Source organism: Theropithecus gelada, chromosome 3 (assembly GCF_003255815.1).
Source record: "Theropithecus gelada isolate Dixy chromosome 3, Tgel_1.0, whole genome shotgun sequence".
Lineage (NCBI taxonomy): Eukaryota > Metazoa > Chordata > Mammalia > Primates > Cercopithecidae > Theropithecus > Theropithecus gelada.
Genome location: NC_037670.1, coordinates 147,086,555 through 147,107,177, shown reverse-complemented (window position 1 = coordinate 147,107,177; position 20,623 = coordinate 147,086,555). Strand labels below are relative to the sequence as shown.

The 20,623-nt window shown below is 35.8% G+C and overlaps 1 protein-coding gene across 16 annotated transcripts in view; it reads left to right on the top strand.

Moving 5' to 3' along the window:
- CADPS2 (calcium dependent secretion activator 2) overlaps positions 1-20,623 on the top strand; it is a 576,693-nt gene that overhangs the window by 267,910 nt on the left and 288,160 nt on the right. The gene's annotated exons all lie outside the window — the stretch shown is intronic.

Here is a 20,623-nt window from a genome sequence, read left to right as displayed (position 1 = left end):
GAATTCCTGTGTAGTACCAACAGGAAATCCAACATGCAAATGCAAAGCTAATCATTAGGCAATAAAACATTTATAAGTCATTTCTAAGGAAAGCAAATTTTATCATCATTTGTTATTTGAAAGGTAATACATAATCCTATTTCATTTGTGAGAATTGTATTCTAATAGCCTTTTCATTTTTGTCTATTATAGTTCTTGGTGATGTAACAGTAGATACCATGATTCTGCACAATTATTTGGAATACTTAGTAAGTGGGCTAGAGAAGCAGTTAATGACTACTGCTCCATAATCAGAGTATAAAGCTGCTTTTTGCCAGCAGTTTGATGTTTCAGATTCTGGCAATGAGTTAATTAAATTAGTAAGATGTTCTCTTTAACTCATTCAAACTTGAGGACCCATCATGGTCTCTAGTAGAAACAACCAGGCTGGCCTGAGGAATTCGGATGCAATATGCTTGACCTTCATTTGTACATTACCTTTAGAAAACATTTTTTTTCTTCTATTTAATCTTTATTCTAAATATCTTATAGGATTTAGGATTTTTGCCTTATTATAATACCAATATGTGACCTGTTCATTCAAGAGACCTCTGTTGAGATCCCAAATAGGCACTAAAGATATATGAGAAATGTTCATTTTCTTTAGAGCAGGCAGGATAGGGAGATACAGTGGGTTATGTGTAATGGAAGAGAGGTGCTCAGAGTGTTAGGGGGTTGAAAAAAAATAAGTCAAAGCTTCTCATCCTAACCTACAAATTCCTACAGGCCTGCCCTTGACCAATCTCTCATGACCTCTGGGATTTCGCCTGCTCCCTCTGTTCTGCCGATCTTCTGCAATTCATCTGCCTTCGACTTCATGCAGTTCCTCAAACACTTATCCACCCATTCCCAGTGTCGCACTTGCTTTCCCCTCTGCTTGTAGTCATCTTCCCTGTTATCTTTGTATAGCTGTTTTCTTGGCATTGAGAATCTCAACTTAACCATCACTGAGAATAATCCTTCCCTTTAACCCAGTGGGAAGTGTATATTTTCTGGCTCACCACTTTTTAATTTTTGGACTGTGTTAATTATGTGTTTATTTTGCAATATATTTCCTCCTGAGAAAAGGACAAAACATCTTATCCTATTTAGTCTTATATCTGAGTACTTAGTAGGCATTCAATGGAATTTATTAATTAATTGACTAAACTTATTTTTGTGATCTAGTCACAGTATATATTTGGGGGTAATACATTAGTATATTCACAGAATTGTGTAATCATCACCACTATCCATTTTTGAATATACTCATCATCTAAAAAAAAAAAAAAAAAAAAAAAAACCACAAAACTGTACCCTTTAGCTATCAACCCCTAACCACTCCAGTCTTAGGCAACCACTAATTTGCTTTCTGTCTTTTATAGATTTACCTATTCTGGACATTTCATATAAATAGAATTATATATACAGTCATGTGTTTCTTAACAGCAGGGATATATTCTGAGAAATGTGTCATTAGGTGATTTTGTTGAACATCATAGAGTATACTCATACAAGCTGATATGGTATAAATATTTTTCCTTACATATATATATTTCATATGGAAAGCTAAATGTCCTAGCACCGTTATATTTTTCCTGCCTGATGTGCAATGCCAGTATCAAGTGCCATATATTAAGTCTGTTCAAGTCCTTTGCCCATTTTTGTTTTCTCAGGTTTTAAGAGTTCCTCTATTTTGGATATTAGGCCTTTATCATATATGTGATTTGCAAACCTTTTCTCTCATTCTGTGAATTTGTTCACTTTCTTGATTTGTATTTTGAAACACAAAATTTTGATGAAGTCCAATTTATTTTTTTCTTTGTTGTGCCTTTGTTGTCACCACTGAGAATTCATTGTCAAACCTAAAGTCACTAAGCTTTAGCTCTATGCCTTCTCCTAAGACTTTCATAATTTTAACTCTTATATTTAGGTCACTGATCAATTTTAGGTTGATTTTTGTATATGGTGTAATGTAAGGGTCCAGCTTCCTTCTTTTACCTGTGACTATTCAGTTGTCCCAACACCATTTGTTGAATTCTTTCCTTATTCAATGTTATTTGCATCCTTTTTGAAAATCAGTTGACCATAGACACATGCATTTGTTTCTGGACTCTCAATTCTGTTTTACCAATCTATATGCCTGTTCTTATGCCACTACCACATTTTCTTGATTACCATTGCTCTGCAGTAATTTTTGAAATCAGGAGTGTAAGGCTTTCACCTGTGTTGCTTTTCAAGATTGTTTTGGCTATTCTGAAATTTGATATGAATTTTAGGAACAGTTTATCAACTTTTGTAAAGATTATGCAAAGATCACCAACTGAGATTCCGGTAGGGATTATGTTGTAACTGTAGGTCGATTAGGAACATACTGCCATCTTAACAGTATTAAGTCTTCTGATCCACAGACATGGGATGTCTTTCTATGTATTTAAGACCTTCAGTTTCCCTTTCAACAATGACTTGTAGCTTTCAAAGTAAAAGTTTTATTTTTTGTTACATGTATTTCTATTATTTTATTCTTTTTTATGCTATTGTGAGTGGAATTGTTTTCGTAATTTTACTTTTAAATCATTCAAATTATTGGAAATATAATTATTTTTGTATATAGATTTTATGCGCATCAATCAAGCTTACTGAGCTTGCTTATTAACTCTAAAGTTTTTAGTGGATTTTGTAGGCTTTTCTATGTGCAAGACCATGTCATCTGCAAATACTGATAGTTTAACTTCTTCCTGTCTCATTTAGATTTCCATTATTTAATTTTTTTGACTAATTGTCTCCAGTTCAATGTTGAATAAAAGTGGTAAGAAAAGGCATGTTGGTGGTATTCCTGATCATAGGGGGAAAACATATAATCTTTTATAATTAAATCTGATTTTAGCTCTGGATTTTTAATAGAAACTCTTAGCAGTTTAAGGATGTTCCTTTCTATTCCTAGTTTGTTTACTGTTTTTATAATGAAAGGGTGTTTGATTTTGTAAAATGCTTTCCTACATCTATTGAGATGATCATGTGGATTTTATCTTTTATTCTGTTGATATGATGTAACACATTATTTGATTTTCAGGTGTTAAATGAACCTTGCATTCCTTGCACAATTCCCACTTCGTCATAATATAGGATTTTAAAAATTTGTTACTGGATTTGGTTTTCTGTGCTTTATTGAAGTTTTTGGCCTCTATATTCATAAGAGATATTGTCCTTGTAATTTTTTGTGTAATGTCTCTGATTTTGTTATCAGGGTAATAGTGGCCTTGTAGAAAAAGTTTTAAGTGGACCCTTCAATTTTTTTCAAAGGTATGAAGAATTTGTATTTTTTTGAAAGCATTTGGTAGAATTCACCAGTGGAGTCATCTGGGACTGAGCTTTTCTTTGGTAGTAATTCTGTGATTATTAATTTGATCTCATGTTATAGATCTGTTCATTGTCTTTCTTCTTGAGTCATTTTAGGTTTTTCTATTAGGTTGGTGCAAAAGTAATTGTGTTTTTTGCCATTAAAAGTTAATGCCATTAAGTTTTTGATTCATCCAAGTTCTTTAACTTATTGTTACACATTTGATCATAGTTTTTATAATTATTTTTAGTTTCTATAAGGTCAGTAATAGTATTCTGTCTTCCATTTCTGATTCTAGTAATTTGAATATCCTTTCTTTTTTCTTAGCCCGTCTAACTAGAAGTTTGTCCATTAAAAAAACTATTTTAAATAACATTTCTAGGATTATTTCTTGGACTCTCTCCTATTTTTCTATTCCCTATTTTATCTTCATTCTGCACTATTTACCTCCTCCTTTTTTTAGGTTTAGTTTGCTTTCATTTTTACCATGTGTTAGGTGAAAAGTTAGGCTTTTGATTTCAGATCTTTCTTTTTTCTTAATATAGGCGATTGCAACTGTAAATTTCCCTCTAAGCACTGCTTTAGTTGCATTTGTAAGTAATGATATAATCTCTTTTCATTTTCATTCATCAAGGTGCCTTTGATCAGCAAAATATTTTGTTTCTGTAGTAAATAGAGTCAATGGAAGAAGGTTCTTAGCTGCAGGAAATATAAACCCCAGATCCTGCCATGCCACTCCAGTGGCCGAGAGAATTGAAGTCTTGTCAGTCCTGAAACCCACTGGAAGAATACTATTGTACCACCACTTGTTGGGAAGCTCTTTCATGGTCCTTAGATTATTTTATTAGGTCTACCCTACTAATCCATGAGATATTGAGGGAGTGCAACTTCTCTAATAATCTCAATGCCATGGTTTTTTTTCTTCCCCACATAATCTTCTCTGTTTTATTTAGGTATAAAATAAAATCCATCTATTGTAGATTAGATGATTTTTAGTAAATTTATACATTTGTGCAACTATCATCAAAATTCAATTTTTAGACATATCACTTCAGAAAGTTCTGTCATGGCCATTTGCAGTCTATTCCTGCTCCCACTCTCAGTTCCAGGAAACCACTCATCTATTTTCAGGCTCTGCAATTTTACTTTTCCTGGATAGTTTATATAAATGGAATCATGCAATATGTAGTCTTTGTATCTGGATTTTTTTTTGCTTATCGTAGTTTCTACAAAATCTTATATTTAATTGATACTTAAATTTGGTTTGTGAGACCAATTAACTTTTATCTGAAGTTATGTTATTTTAACACTTTTTTTACAAACAGTAAAAGTTTCATGGGCTGTTATTTAATTTTCTGTATATTCATAATGTATTTGAAAGGGCTTCTGATATTGGGGAACAAGTGCATGAACAATATAAGTGAATTAAAATACTTAGAAACCTGAGAGGAAGTATTATAAAAAGCCCCCAGTGCTCTTTTTTTAAAATTACTCTTTCTGTAAGGAAATTTGACTAAAATAGCCTTTCTGCGTTTCCCCGTGAACACTGAGTTAACTTTTTAAATGAATTAAGAGATTTGTATTTATCATGGTATCCCAGGGCAGATTACCTTAAAAATGTATCTCATGAATGCTGACCAACTGCAGCTTTTTAGCAGTGTCATTACTTTCATCCCGAACTCATCTTGCACAACAGGAAAGAGATTTATCTCCTCCATCATCATAGTGAATTATGTCTCAGACACGTTTTCCAAATTTTAATGCTTCAACAGTTTGTGCTTTGTTGGAGATAAATTCATCCTTCTGTCTGATACTAATTAAAGTGCCTTATTTAGTCCATATTTCCAATACACTTAATCAAGATTTCCGGCCATTGCCTATTTCATTCCTGTAGTTCTGATTTCCTGCCAGCAATTAGGGGGAAACAGCGTGTGAGGTTGGTACATAACCTAGAATATAGGACCTGGGGTCTAATAAACGTGGTATTGATAGACAAGTTTGATTTACAAAGAGTGACGGGGAGACAGTGTAATTTGAGAAAGTTTCATTTTAATTTTTATTTTGTAAAATAGGGAAGGGAGTGTGGATAAACTATATATTTCTGTTATGGAGAAAATTCCTGTTATTTATGGATTTTTAAGTCATCGTTTCACAGTCTCTTAGTAAACCAGGAAGAGTTTTGTATGAATGAGATACAGAGGAATTGTTTCTATACTTTATAGCATTTTACCCTTTCCAGACATTTCATTTATTTTGGTGTTAGCCCATACCCTTAATGATACCACTGAAAAGAAAATGGAGGGATAGTAGGAGGGATGACCAGCTGTGGGGTGGTGAAGGGAGAACAAAATTTATTATGGTTATATAGTAGTCCTAAATTTCCTTATATGTACTAGTCTTTTATTCCCTCCAAGTGTTAAGTATCCTTTGAGTGCCTAAACAAACACAGGAGCTAGTAATAGCCTATGGAAGGTAAAAATAGATCTTGGTACCAGGAAAATAAGGAAATTCATTATTAAACACAAATAAGGGAGAACATTTAGCATGATATCTAACCTCTTTTTTAATTTCTTCATTTTTTTGTAGAGATGAAGTCTGTGTTACCCAGACTTGTCTCAAATTCCTGGCCTCAAGCAATCCTCCCACCTCAGCCTCCCAAAGTGCTGGGATTACAGGTGTGAGCCACCATACCCAGCCTTGAAATCTAACCTCTTAACAAATTTTTAAGTGTCCAGTGCAGTACCACAATAAAATAAAAGTGCACTGATAATCACACTAGGGAATTAAATATCGGTAACATTTGTTAGAGAAAAAAACCAAAAACACCAGGAAGCCACACTGTGTTTTTGCCACCCCTTCTGTCTCTCCTTCATCCCATAGTGCTGTTTTATTAAAAGCATTTGAAGATTAATGGGTCTCTACTGCCCACCCCCTGAAAGTAATAAAAAGACAAGAAGCAATAAGAAAAACTAATGAATTGTGTGTCATTAGAGAAATGTATTTATGGATATTATGATAGAACATCCTTTTGCCTCATAAAAATGATGGGAAATACAGTCTCCAGTACCAATTTCTGGAAACTTTAAATTCTTAACCAGAATTGTAATATCTGTCAAACTATTGAAAGAACATTGCAGCTACAAATGGAATGCTTATCACAATGGCAAGGTACTGAGACAATGTTTAAGAGAGATTAAATACAGACTGCATATAAAACAAGATAATCTAACCATGCTTTTTAAAAGCATATTAGCTTCCATTTTAATTCAGTAATGTCTGAATTATTTTTGAAGTATAATTCATTAGTCAGCTGTTCTTACAGACTAGAGATAAAATAAAATATGCTACATTTTTGTATGATCTTTGAAAAACTGTGCCTTCTTTTTTTTTTAGATGGAGTCTCGCTCTGTCACCAGGCTGGAGTGCTGGAGTGCAATGGTGCAATCACAGCTCACTGCAATCTCCACCTCCCAGGTTCAAGCAATTCTCTGCCTCAGCCTCTTGAGTAGCTGGGACTACAGGCGTGCACCACCACACCCAGCTAATTTTTGTAGTTTTAGTAGAGTTGGGGTTTCACTGTGTTGGCCAGGATGGTCTCGATCTCTTGACCTCATGATCTGCCCACCTCGCCCACCCAAAGTGCTGGGATTACAGGCGTGAGCCACCACGGTCAGCCAACTGCGCCTATTTTTAATGAACCAAAGGCAAAACACTCAAACCATACAAAAGTTTTCTCTCCTCTCATTTCCATCTTCAAAATCATGACAGATTGCTTCTTTTTATATAAATAAATTCACTAGAAGTAACATTTCTCAAGACCGATACTGTTGGTGCAGAACAAAATGAAGCCTAAAGAGATAAGCATTAGCCAAATACAGAAATTTACATTCATTGAGAATTTATTTACAATAAAGGGAGCAATCTGGGGATCCTTAAAATTAGAGGCATCTGAATTAATAAGAAGATATGATGGATTTAGATTCCAGATGTTAGCTGAAGAGCATTCATAAGCTCCAGTGAAAAACAGCATGGAGAAATAGGAACACTTTCACACAGTCGATAGGACTAAAAACTAGTTCAACTATTGTGGAAGACAGTGTGGCGATTCCTCAAGGATCTAGAACTAGAAATACCATTTGACTCAGCCATCCCATTACTGGGTATATACCCAAAGGATTATAAATCATGCTGCTATAAAGACACATGCACACGTATGTTTATTGCGGCACTATTCACAATAGCAAAGACTTGGAACCAACCCAAATGTCCATCAGTGACAGACTGGATTAAGAAAATGTGGCACATATACACCATGGAATACTATGCGGCCATAAAAAAGGATGAGTTCGTGTCCTTTGTAGGGACATGGATACAGCTGGAAACCATCATTCTTAGCAAACTATCGCAAGAACAGAAAACCAAACACCGCATATTCTCACTCATAGGTGGGAATTGAACAATGAGAACACTTTGACACAGGAAGGGGAACATCACACACCAGGGCCTGTTGTGGGGTGGGGGGAGCAGGGAGGGATAGCATTAGGAGATATACCTAGTGTAAATAACGAGTTAATGGGTGCAGCACACCAACATGGCACATGTATACATATGTAACAAACCTGCAGGTTGTGTACATGTACCCTAGAACATAAAGTATAATAATAAAAAAGAAAATTTTGGAGAAAGATTATAGAATTATGATTAGTAATATTTGTTGTGATCCTGTGACAGTTTTTTCAGAACAGTCTTTTATAGTTATCGTTATTACTTGATTTGGTTTATGTAACAAATTATTGAGGGGTCTAAATTTGGAAGGGCTTAAATAGGAAGCTTAATTCTTACCACAGCACAATCCTCAGGTACTCTAGGATCTCTCTCCCATACCATCCTTGAAGACATCTTTGCAGATGCCATACCTTTTCTGGTTATTTTAGGTATTGAATAACATGTTCAGGTATTAAATTTTTCAGAACAGTTTAAACCAGGACTTACACATTTCACAACCTTTTTTCTTTCCTTCTAAATCACTCAGAAACCTGTAGTGGGAAAAAGTGACCTTAGTCCCTTTTATCCAGTCTTGTTTTTCCTGCTCATCTAATCTTTCTACAACATTTGTTTAGGGTTGCAGTTGGGAGGAAGGGGAATTAGGCGTGGAATGTCTATGTATGTAGGTGCTTTTGTAGTTCTCTCTTGGTTAGCAAATGCCCTTTGTCATAGCAAATGTCCACAAGTAACTCTTCTCCGATTAATTCTTAGCAGTTCTCCCACTGCCAGGGACTTCTAACATCACAAGATTCCCTCACCAAATTATACATCCTATTGCTGCCCTCTTTCCTCTTCCCCTGGGCTACTGGTTTAATAATATAGCCTCTGTATCCTCTTTCTGCTTAAATTTCATTTCCGTAACAGATGGCTCAAATAAGGTGGAAGCTCCTTGAAGACAAGGAATGTGTATTATACCTTCTGCTTCCCCATTAGCACCAGCTGCAATAGAATGGCTCAGTAGGCACTCAGTACTCCAATCACAGTACTTTTTCTACTATTTAAAGTATTTTAAAAAGCCTCTCAGTTGGTCTCAGACTATGATACTTGGTCCAGCATCTGCCCAGTCCAGTCCTCATTCTCCTACCCCAAGTTCCAATTTTTCTAGAAATTCCATGGAAAACATATTCACCATAAAGGGCCAATTCTTTTTCTTGTGTGTGTTCACTTTAGGCTCTAGTTCCATGGTCACTTCCAGACTTTTGCTACCCTAACTGGGACGATGTTTTTCAAACTGTGAGACTACCTGGATAAGCAAGACAACTTCCCCAGGCATACATAGGCAAATGTATATTTTTAATAGGACTGAGTAGGAACCCTCTAGTTCCGTAAGTACCCTTTCCTAAAGGCCTTCTGCTCAGTCTCATTCTCAGCCTCCCTTTCACAGTCATCCTTCTCCCACTTTACAAAAGAAAGGTACAACCCTCACTCAACTCAGGTCTTAACAGTGGTGGTTCTTGTCCCAGATTGAAAAAACCTCCAGGGTACTGTTCAGAAGGCAAATGTGTAATATTACCATTGGTTTTGAGAAAGTGATTGATTGATGATGTAGTAAATTCTTCTGCAAATTAGATGGCTTGTATTTTACTTTCAGTAAAGTTGGCAAAGAATTTATACAAGTATTCAACTGCTAAATAATTGAAAAAGAGTTTTTGCTTATTAATTGCTGCATGGTTTGGGGATATTTAAATAGGAATTAAATTGATGGGCATTGCTGTAATAATGCTCCCATCTACTTATTTTCTTAGAGCTTACAATAGAAAAAAAAATCCTAGATTAAAATTAATGCTGAACTCTGTTTCAATCTATGGATACATGCACTAATTGGAAGAAAAAGCACTATCCATTTCATTGAGATGCATATCTAATTTATTTTTTATATGTATTATAAATGTACATTTGTGGGACATATTTGTTTTGGATCACTTGAGCATTACTGTCTAATAAAAACTCAATTCAATGATTTTTGGGACTAGACCCTTATGATCAGAGAAAAAAATATACATATGTATGGCATAGATAATTTTGATAAGGTCATTAATATTCAGGCATTAACATATATTACAGTAGAAAACAATTCTAAGTTTCTGGGGAAATGAAATCAAAGTAAAGTGTTCTATGAAAAAATAAATATTATAAATTTCTGTAAGGAGTTTTGCAGGTATTTTTCTAAATCGGTGGTGGGATCATATTGCTACAAAATAGTCATACACTGCATAATGATATTTTGGTCAATGATGGACTGCGTATATGAATGACTGGTCCAATAAGTTGATAATGGAGCTGAAAAATCCTATCTCTTAGTGACATCATAGCCGTCGTAACATCACAGTACAGTTACTTAATTTTTTTACTAATTCAGTGTAACCTAAGTGTTCCGTTTTTATGAAGTCTGTAGTAGTGTGCAGTAGTGTCCTAGGCCTTCACATTTACTCACCACTCACTCACTGACTCACCTAGAGCAACTTCCCGTCCTGCAAGTTCCTTTCATGGTAAGCACCCTATACATGTTTACCATTTGTATTGTTTGTACCGTATTTTCACTGTACCTTTTCTATGTTTAAATATGTTTAGAGATACACATACTTACCTTTGTGTTACAGTTGTCTACAGTATTCAGGACAACACATGCTATACAGATTTGTAGCCCAGGAGCAATGGGCTATACCAAATAGCCTAGATTTATAGTAGGCCATACTGCCTAGGTTTGTATAAGTACACTCTGTGATTTTCACACTCTGTGATATTCACACTCTGTGATGTTCACATAAGCAAGCACAAAATTGCCTAAGGATGCATTCTCAGAGCCTATCCCCATCGTTAAGCAATGCATGACTGTAGTTAGATTCCATTGTATTTACTTAAGAGTGACACCACAGTTTTATGTTAAATGTCAGTGTTTCAAATGCACCAGAAATTATATTCTTTGCAACTCTTTATGTTAAAAATTTCTAGATGTCCACTTAAAAATGTGTGAAGAAGGTAAATTTTTCAGAATTATTGTGGGAAGTGCATGAGAAAAAGTTTGAAGGGTTGCTTTTCTAGGATATGCCGTTTATATGAGCCTGAATTAAGTCCTGAAGTTTAAACACTTTAGTGTTGTCATACTTCCCATGCAAATTTTTGAACCCATACGGTCAGAAGAAATGCCTTTATTCTAAGATACTGCAACTGTTACATCTAGAGCTCTGTCCAGCAGTCCAAGAGATATGCCCAGGGCTGGTCCACCCTCAGTGCTGCTGGTGCAGATCTTTACATAGGGCAGGGTTCCTAAGGGGGCATTAAAGTACAAATCTTCTGTTGGGACACAAGCCCAGTAATAACTACTCCAGAGTATTGCTGTAGAGAGCAAATGGAGATCGCACATGTAAAGGATTTGTCAAGATCTTCAACAATCTGTGAGTGAATAACAATGGTGATATCCACAAGTTAGGAAAGGCATTTTAAGAAACCTAGTTGCATAGCTCTTGGTATGAATTAGTAAATAAGTTCATGCCTTGAAAAATTACCAGAATTCATAATATTTAAAAACAGAAATACATTGAATGAAGGATAAGGAAGTAGAATTTTTCTGTTGGAAAATTTTAAAATTGTTTACTTAACAAATAAAGATTGTATTCAAGGTGTCCAACATGATTATTTGATATATGTGTATGTTGTGTAATGATTATTACAATCAAGTTAATATATCCATCATCCCCTATGTCGTACAGAGATTCCTAGAACTTGTTCATCTTATAACTGAAAATCTGTACTCTTTGATCAACATCTCATTTCCCTCACCTTCAGCCTCTGGCAACTGCTGTCCTACTCTTCATTCCTATGAGTGTCACTTTTTTAGATTCTACATATAAAGATCATGCAGTAGTAGAATTTCTACGTTTTAAAATGTTAACGACAGGGGATTATAGTGGGTGTTTATCAGTACAACATGGTTTTACGAGAAAGACTGAGACATTGCAGAGTATAAATCCTAGCCTTGCCACAGGTTAGCTGTGTTACTGCGGCTATTTGTATCTGTTCGAGTCTGTTTCTTCACTGGTATGAAAGAAAGAGTGGTACCTATTTCAAGGACTATTTTGTGAGTTAATTGGGGTAATATAGGTAGGAACACTCAATCATTATATTCTGCAGGTACCTCTGCCCATATATTCACTATCTTTTCTTTTAGCCTTTGCTTTGAGTGGTGTTTATTTTTTTTATTTTTCTACTCATGTATTCATTTTTCTACTTTCTTTAAATCTCTTCTTTTAGCATCCTATTTTTAAGTCCAGGAAATTTACAGGAGGAGTTTCACACTTAATAAAGGATTGAGTGCTTTTGACAGTACCAAACAGCAAACATTATTTTATGAAGTGGAATGTGCTTTTGTTTCCCAAGTCCTTTCTGAGATTTTTGGCTTGGGTGTTTGTATTGTCATATAATATTTATTTGTTAAGCACTTTATAATCTTTTTTTAAGATTTGAGAGTTAGCTACAATCAAATGGAGATAGGTTTCAAAATGAATAATGCCTAAGTGTCAGTTATGAAGGTAAAAGATTCATTGGTTGTCATATATTCTCTATCAACATTGGTTTTGTGTCTTAGTTGATGTCATTGAAGATTTATATCTGCTGTGCTAAAGTGCAGCCGTCAAAGGATCTCTAGTGCTGTGCAGCATAATATCCTGCAGTTGTTGACAGTAATTTTACAGCCGTGTCTTCCATGTTGGCACCATGTTAATACATTATGTGAAGAGCACTTGACTATTACCTGTTCTGGAGTTATGGAATTAAGGTGAAGCTGGGATCTTCCTCTGTAACTGACACGTGCATTAGCAAAAGAAATGATAATTTTTTTTTTTTTTTTTTTGAGACGGAGTCTCGCGCTGTGTCACCCAGGCTGGAGTGCAGTGGCGCGATCTCGGCTCACTGCAAGCTCCGCCTCCCAGGTTCAGGCCATTCTCCTGCCTCAGCCTCCGAGTAGCTGGGACTACAGGCGCCCACCACCACGCCCGGCTAGTTTTTTGTATTTTTAGTAGAGACGGGGTTTCACCATGTTAGCCAGGATGGTCTCGATCTCCTGACCTCGTGATCCGCCCGCCTCGGCCTCCCAAAGTGCTGGGATTACAGGCTTGAGCCACCGCGCCCGGCCAGAAATGATAATCTTAAATTGGATGCAACCTTATATTATTGCTATTCTTTCAGATACAGGGAAATCTGAAAGAGTTCATAAAAATATCTTGGAACACTTTGTAAGTCCTCAGTGGTAAGAAGAGAATAGATGAGGTTGTTTCTGTGAATCAGAGTATTCAGATAACCTCAGTGAACTGGAGATCCAAGCAGAGTGGGAGTCAAAAATGCGGCTGTGTGTGGTGGCTCACGCCTGTAATCCCAGCACTTTGGGAGGCTGAGGCAGGTGGATCACCTGAGGTCAGGAGTTCGAGACAAGCCTGACTAACACAGTGAAACCCCGTCTCTACTGAAAATATAAAAAACATCAGCCAGACGTGGTGGCGGGCGCCTGTAGTCCCAGCTACTCAGGAGGCTGAGGCAGGAGAATGGTGTGAACCTGGGAGGCGGAGCTTGCAGTGAGCCGAGATCACACTACTGCACTCCAGCTTGGGCGACAGAGCGAGACACCATCTCAAAAACAAAAACAAAAACAAAAAATGTCATACTGTCTCATGCCTTTGTGTTTACACATGGTACCTCCCTGATCTTTCTCTGCCCAGGAACTCTGATTGATATTTCAAGACCAGTTCAACTTGGTGAAGGTTTTGTACCCATATTGATCTCAGAACACTCTCTTTTTCATTAGCACAAAGTCAATACAATATATTTCCATTTTTATATTCTAGTGACTTATGTATAGCTTCAGAGCAAAAAATACTCATTTTTTAGCTTCCATAGTGTGTTTTTGTATATACACATTATATAGAGATTTTTTAGTTATGGAGTTTTGTATGCAGTATAATTGCAATGGTCGTAAGATGAAGATTGACGTTCTTTGCAAGTGAAGTGTATTTTAAAATGTATGCCCTACACCTCCCATCTCACACTTTCAAATGAGGTAATTCCCATTTGAAAAAATAAACTTTCTTTTTTTTTCTTAATTTGGCCATGATTCTGATCTATGCATTATGTAATTATTTTATATGTATATCAGTCTGCTACAGGTTCTCCTGCTTTAACGGAAACTTTTAGCTCAAACCACCTAAGTAACTTATTTTTCCTTACTGAGACACTATTATTTATATATCCATGACAGTGATTTTTCTCCTTTTATTTATAAGACATTTTTTTGTCAGTAAGTCATTTAGTAAGGTTAATGGCAAGCTGAATATTTTAAAATTAATACAGTTTTTTAAAATCATAATTTCTAAGCCTTCCTGTTTAAAAGGGAGACTTAAATCTCCTGAAGTACTGATAATTATCAGGTAACTTTTGCAGCATGAGAGCTATTGTCCACAGGAGTTTCTCCTTCTCTTTGAAATTTGAAGAAAATTTTCTAAGTATAGGAACTCTGCGACCTGGAAGATAACAGCACTATTTTTTTTTTTTAATTTTGTTTTGTTTTCCTGGGAAGAATAAGTCTATGTAAACTTAGGATTTGGGGAATTTTTTTGCACTTACATGTCTTCCAAATTAAAACTATAGGCTTTAGAAACATGGCTGCAAAGATATTCATATAACATTATTTAAAGAAATGTTTTTTAAGGAAGAGAAGATGATCCTATTTTTAATTTGTTTTGTTCCCGGAACTTCGTTGACTTAAGACCACCAGAAAAATCACAGTGGTGGTGAAGTGTGGCTAAAAAATAAAAATGAAGAATTAGTCAATTTTTAGACAAGTAACACTTTTGTGTTCCTGGCTCAGATTTCCTTATTACATAAAATGCAAGATGGATCTGGTTGGCGAAGATGTGAAGTCTTTTGGCTTATAAAATAGCAAATTTTACCTGAAGCAAGTCTGTGAAATTCTCACTGTGTTCTAATGTTTAACTTTCCTTTTTTGCCGTAATATAGCTTTGCTGGCAGATGGCAGCATTTGGATCATATTGAATTTGGCAAATTCTCATAAGAATCTTCAAAAATTTTAATATTTGAATGTGAAAAAAAATCATGAATTTTATATAGTTCTACCAAAATGGTAGAGATGAAATCTACATCTTTTATGTCCTGTATTACTTCACTTTCAAGTAGGGTAGATGTCTAGGAAAAAAAAGTGGAACAATATTTATGCACTATGAATATGATTCTAATGATGTGAAAACTTAAACTATCATTATCCACATTTAAAAAATTGTGTTTTTAAAGTGGTGCATTTTTTTTGTTGTTAAAATAAAATCAGTAGCTAAATATTAACATCCACATCAATATTAAATAACTTTAGCTGTTGGTTCCCTCTGAAAACCCAAAATGTCCAATTGTTTGTTTTACATGTGAGCAGTGTTTCAGGTTGCCTCATTCTTGCATTCTCTCTCTACAAATACTGGATTCTGGGTGAAGGCCACTGAACCAACATCTGGGAGAGGCTCATTAGTCCTTTATTAAATGAAACTTTTGGTAACTAGGACCCAAACAGACATAAGTTATTTTAAGTTCAGCTCTGAACAAACTCATGTCATAAAAAGTTTTTGTTGGACTTTACTGTTTATTTGAGCTTTTTGCTAAGCATATACCCTACTAATTGTGGGAATAGAATTATAAATTGCTTAGAGCAGGGGCCTCGATTTCTGCTGTGGCAAGCTCATTAAAATTACAGAAGTAACAGTATTTCTAGAAGACTCAGAGCAAGTTTGTGGACTAAATGTGATTAGTCACGTTTGTGATGAGACTTACTAACAGATGGACTTGTTTCCCCTATAATCAGACAGATTGGTGATTACATTAAAATTTCATCATTAATATTTTCTTGGGCATATCTGTGACAGTTTCATGGCTCAGTTTTTTCAGAGAAGGTCCCCAACTAAGCCAGTGACCTTTGCTGTTTTCCCACAGTTGGTGGGATCTTTAGAAAGAGAAACTTGTTTACACCAGTCTCAGCTTGGCTTTCTTGCTTTGACTCCATGGAACTGCTCTTTCTGTTCGGAAAGAGGCTAATTCCTTGACTTAGCTACTGCATGTGTTGTTTGTTTTGTTTTCTTTCCATCATGTAGCTTCTGACGGCCTGGATGAAAAGTGTCCGTCCATTTTTGTAGCCATCCTTTTTTTAAAACCAGTCTGAAGATGTAATTGTCAAACAGCGAATTCTTTTAAGTTGATCAAAATAGTTCACAGTTTTGTAGCACCACTTATGTGAATTAAGATATATTACAAGGAAGATAATCTGATCTAGGAATATTTATCCATATAGCATGGATGAGCAAGAATTTCACAGGAAAATATAATCACTGCCTTTAATTAGATAAGAAACAGTATAGGTACTGAGATGATAAACAGAAAAGGAGGAGTGTGTTTAGAGGTGAAATATAAATGTTAAAGTAACTCAGAATATAGTATAGTATATCATATATATATATATATATACTGTATCCTATATGTATGTATATTTCATATTGTATGTAACATTGTCTATCTGAAATAAACTTTTACAAAGGGCCTAAACCTGTGAAAGAATACAAAGAAATAGCTTTCAAGTTTAGAAAGAAGACTGTTACTAAAATAAATTCTACAGTTAACAAAATATGCTTTTTAGTTATCCAGATTAATACCAGGCAGCCAATCTTTATCCTCTCTGGATATATTCACATGGATAACTTACTCAACACATTAAAAATAGAAACATTTATATTTCACCTTTAAACATACTCCTCCTTTTCTGTTTATCAACTCAGTATGTGGTATTTCTAGCTATTGGGATTCCTTAGCCAGAGACTTGGCCATTTATTATTTCTTCTTCTTTTTTGATTTCTATATGTAAATTCTGTTGATTCTGCCTTCTTAATATCCAGCAAATCTTTCTTACCACATCATCCTTGCCTGCCCCTTGGTTTGGGCCCTTGCTAGGTTTATTTCAGGAGCCTCTGTCTGGTTTGACTTCCACTTACCTCTGTACCTCTTGCATCTCCAGCTTAGATTCTATGCTCTATAGTATTTTCAAGGAGGAATTCTGTTGCATTTTGGAGGAAGCTGTTTTTATCAGTGGAACTATCCCCTGCATCTGCAGTTATTGAACTTCCCTGGCCTGTGTCCACATATTTTTTTGATGCTGTCCCTACCAGGAGCAGGTCCCATTCCTGGGAAGAATACTATCCTTGCACATGGTCTGCCTTCCTTTCATTCTGCACCTAACTACTTTCCCTTTACCTTTCCTTGAAGGCTCTAGTTTAGGATGCTTTTCTCTGTGAGGCCTTCCCTGAGCCCTTGCTCCCTTCCTTCCCCAGAGGTCTTCAGCAACACCCTATATATTCTCAGTCCCCAGAACTCTCACTGTATGCTCTAGTTGTCTGTCTTTTTGTCTGCTCCCCAACAAAAACTAGAAGCTCCCAGAAGACAGAAGGCAGGTCTTATTCATCATCATATCCTCAGTATCTGGTTCTGTAACTCACCTTTATTTGATGAAGCATTTAACCTCCAATAACTGACAACAGTATTATCTTAATAACTTATTAATGAAGTGTCAGTAAGAGTACTTCATCTATAGGGAGGACACTGTTTTACCAAACTTAGTTACGCCTATAAAACTGTAGATATTCACTGACTGGCCTGCTAGTATTAATGCATGAGAAAGTTAAATGAGTCTGAATGGACTTAATAGCAGCTGGGAGCCAGTTGTCACCCTAATTTCCACCCACTACATAATTAAATACAATCTGCTAAGTGACATTGTACAAATCACTTTCTGTGGCCCAAATGTCCCTTCACAAATTGCAGCATTAATATTCCATCTCACATATCCAGAATATTTTTGCAGCAACAAAAATGGTATATATTATTTAAATTTCCTTTATATATCACTTGGGGTTTCTTGGAGAAACTACTTTTTAAATGTAAGCTAGAATTTGAACGTTTCTAAAGCTATTATAATATTCTCATTTAAAAAGCATAGGGGGTATTTTCCTTTTGTCCCAACTCTTATGTGAATACCCAGGGTATTTTTCAAAAAAGACATCTTCTTAGCAAAGGTAGAATATTTCTATTTAACCAAATACACAACTCTGCTTGTTTTCAATTAAAAATTTTCCACCCACATTGCTTACTTCTGACTTTTGCCTATGGAAATGAGGACTCACAAAACAATTGCTAGAAAATATATTTATGTAGGGAATCTAAGAAAAAAGAAATGGTAGTTCTAAAATAATTAAATACCTACCTAGGCAACAAAATGTCATCTGTTTTGTAAACACGTATGATTTTCGTGGTCGAAGGACCCAGATAATGTTTTTATTAGAATAATGTCTCATGTTTGTGTTATCCTTGTTTCAAAAAAAAATAAAATGTTAAAAAGATGCCAAGTCTGCCTTTGCCAAAATTTCTGTATGCTTTCATTGAAAAATATGCTGAATAGATTTATACCTTGAGTAAATTGGAACAAAAATCTACAGTTACATTTTTTATTCTCCCAAAGCATATCAGATATGTTACTTGATTGGTTAGCTTAATGTTTATGAGTTATTACAGAGAAAATTGGAGGTAAACTGTTTTCTAACCTCTAAGTAGCATTTGATTTTACAATATGTAAAAACGGACTTTGTATTTTTTTATTTCAAGGAACAATTTTTAGAGAATAAAAAAATGATAAGAGATTCATTTCAGAGACAAAACTATGGTTTCTACTTAAGCAGTCAAGTGGTATTTCATTTTTGTGGAGTATTCTATAGTTATTCTCTACTGACACAGGGCATAGACACAATGATGACCTAATCATCTTGCAGAGGTCCCACCTGCTAATACCACCCTCCTTGGGGAGTTGGGATTTCAACGTATACACTCTAAGGGGACACATACATTCAAACCATAGCAGCAGTGCTCAGGTAAATTAAGAACAAGCATTTATTTGCTAAGTCTTCTAATTTGCCAGATATAATGATAGTTATTTTACGTGCAGATTTCTTTTTCCGAGTAATTATGTGAGGCAGGACTTATTAGTGTTTCTATTTTTAGAAAAGAAAACAGATACTCAAAAAGTTTAACTGACATATGATGATAGTTTGGATATTTGACCCCCCCAAGCCTCATGTAGAAATGTAATCTCCAGTGTTGGAGGTGAAGCCAAATGAGAGGTGTTTGCTCATAGTGACAGATCCCTCATGAATGGCTTGAGTGAGTTCTTGCTCTTTTACTTCCTGCGAGAGCTGGTTGTTAAAATGAGCCTGGCACTGCTCTCTCATCCTCTTGTTTCCTCTCTCCCCAGGTGATCTCTGCACATGCCAGCTCCCCTTTGCCTTCCACCAGGTGTGGAAGCAGCCCAAGGCCCTCACTGGACACCCAGTCTTCCAGCCAGCTGAATCATGACCCAAATAATTTTTTTTTCCTCCATAAATTACACAGTCTCAGGTATTTCTTTATAGCAACACAAAATGGGTTTGTGTTGCTGTAAAGGAACCTAAATTAACCCAGCTTTTCAGTAGGGAAACCAGGATTCAAACCCAGTCCTCTTAGATTCCAAATTCTATGTTATTTCTGCACATCATTGTCTTCTCTCTTGAATATGTAATGTGTGCCTTTTATGTCCAGAGCACAATGTTGTTTACAGTGGGGATGTAGCTATGGTTGCTGAGGGAAATCATAAACATACATCGGTAATGACTTCTGTCTTAAAATGAAGGTCATCTTGAAGCTTTTCTCACTGCTATAGTATTTGTTTACATTTCACACTTTTCCTTTTGACACAAACCCGAGTCATGAAGGCCAGAGTCTGTTTGCCTTCATCTTTGCATTTTCATCATTCATTCCCATAAATGGCATATGATAGGTGCTTACTAAATATCCTTTCAGATTTTGGACAATGAGAACAATAATTAACACAAAGTATCATTATTTAAATGTTCCATTAAGTGCCAGGTAGGTAGATGTTGGAGAAACATAGATAATAGCAGTGATTTCCACCCCTTTAAATTCTTAATGGAGCTGTTATGAGGATCAAATGTTTTCTAACAAAATGAGCTTAAATGTTCTTAAGCTTTAAAAGCCTGTGTGTATAGCATTTTTGTTCCAAGGTATCTCAACATTTAGTTGTTACTGTGGCTGTTGGAAATCGACAGCAGGTGGGGTTTCCTTCCCTGAGTAACATGTGGGTAGATCTCACAGGAACCATAAGCAACAGGATAACTGGCAGCAACTGTCTGGCCTGTGAAGATTACCAGGTCTCACTGCTTGACTGGACTCCTGAGGCTGCTTGTGACATGTCACTTCTGTACAGTGGACCGCAGTGCTGGTATCCCTCTGGATATTCCCGAGACTAGTTTTGAGCCCTCACTATGCACTTGAGTATCCACTTGCCTCTGCTCTGTGCATCATGCTTTTGTAGAGTTCCTCTTGTTTTTGGCTCTTTTCAACTCTCAGAAATAGTCTCAGGTCATCCTACCCTCTCTGGCATCTGGGATGTTTGTGTAATGCAGGGACTTTTCCTATTGCTTCCATTCTACTTCTGTGTAGTTGGAAATTCTCTTTATTTCAACTAAAGAAACTGTCATTTAGGAAAGAAAAAAAGTTGTTGTATCTTCAGGGGAGCCCTAAAGGGGCATTCCCAGGGGAAATGCAGTAAACCCATATAGATGATCTATCCTGGCATTCCCC